A 1,206-nucleotide genomic window follows, 5' to 3' on the forward strand; every position below is an offset into this window, starting at 1 on the left:
TTTCTAATTGTACCAAGTGTATGAACAGCCTATGTTGCTGACAATTGATTTTTACAATACAGTACATACATTTTAGAAAATATGTTACGAATTCACACTGGCTAAATTCATATACCAAATGATTTTTACCCATATCATCTGCTAGATTCAGATACGTTCAAGTATTATGTTAGCTCTTTCAGTCATTGAACTCGTAATACACTGGTACAGCTTTGAAAGATTTAGTGAATCAAGGGAGCCCCACCTCAAATTTATTCTAATCGTGAATTCATTGAATTGTTTCTGTATATCGAATCTCTAAACTACGTAGAAATACAAAATCAAAAACTTTTCTGATGCAGGAGGAACAGAAAAAAATCACAGACACGCATATGCATACTAAATACAAGAATGCATGCATACATACATACATATACACACGTGCATATCCACATCTATATTTACGATGAGATACCACACGGTTTTCCGTCTTGATCAACCTGGTGTAATAATAGAACATGTTTGTTTAATGTGATACAAGGTGGGTAATAATCGGAAACCACATGGTTGCAAAATGAACTTATTAACCGCACAAGCAATTAGTTTACTTTTCTACTTGCTCAGTAGTTTGAAAACAGCATTAAGTTAGTACTCATTAGAAATAGTAGACCATACTGAGTGTAGATTCATAAACTTTAAATTAGGAAACAAAAGCGAGCTCTTTCACATGAATAGAAGTAACGAAACGAAAGATCATGTATATATTTATATGTATGTATACATATACGTATACAGGTTATGTCTGTGTATGTACTTTCATTTGTATAAATGTCTATATATAAATGTAGTCATATATCTATGCGAAGATGATGTTGAGTATGCATATATACGTATGTGTTTGCGTACATTTCTACATATATAAGTATATGTGTGTGTATGTATATACACGTGTGTGTATATGTATGTATGTAGATATATATGTATATTCATATATCTTTATGAGTATGTGGTTGCGTGTATTTTTATAATTTTTAATATATTTATGTTTTATATCTTTTACTTTTATTTGCCACGCCTATTAGAGTAACCTCCCTTTCTTCAAAGGTTTTTTTTTCATAGCGTACTTGTCTTAATTACTCATGAAAAATACCTAGAAGCTTTCTACTCCGGTATTTGAAACTCTAAGTATAGATATGACAGCTTACCGATTGTCCTATAATATATATA

Source organism: Octopus bimaculoides, chromosome 8 (genome assembly GCF_001194135.2).
Source record: "Octopus bimaculoides isolate UCB-OBI-ISO-001 chromosome 8, ASM119413v2, whole genome shotgun sequence".
Lineage (NCBI taxonomy): Eukaryota > Metazoa > Mollusca > Cephalopoda > Octopoda > Octopodidae > Octopus > Octopus bimaculoides.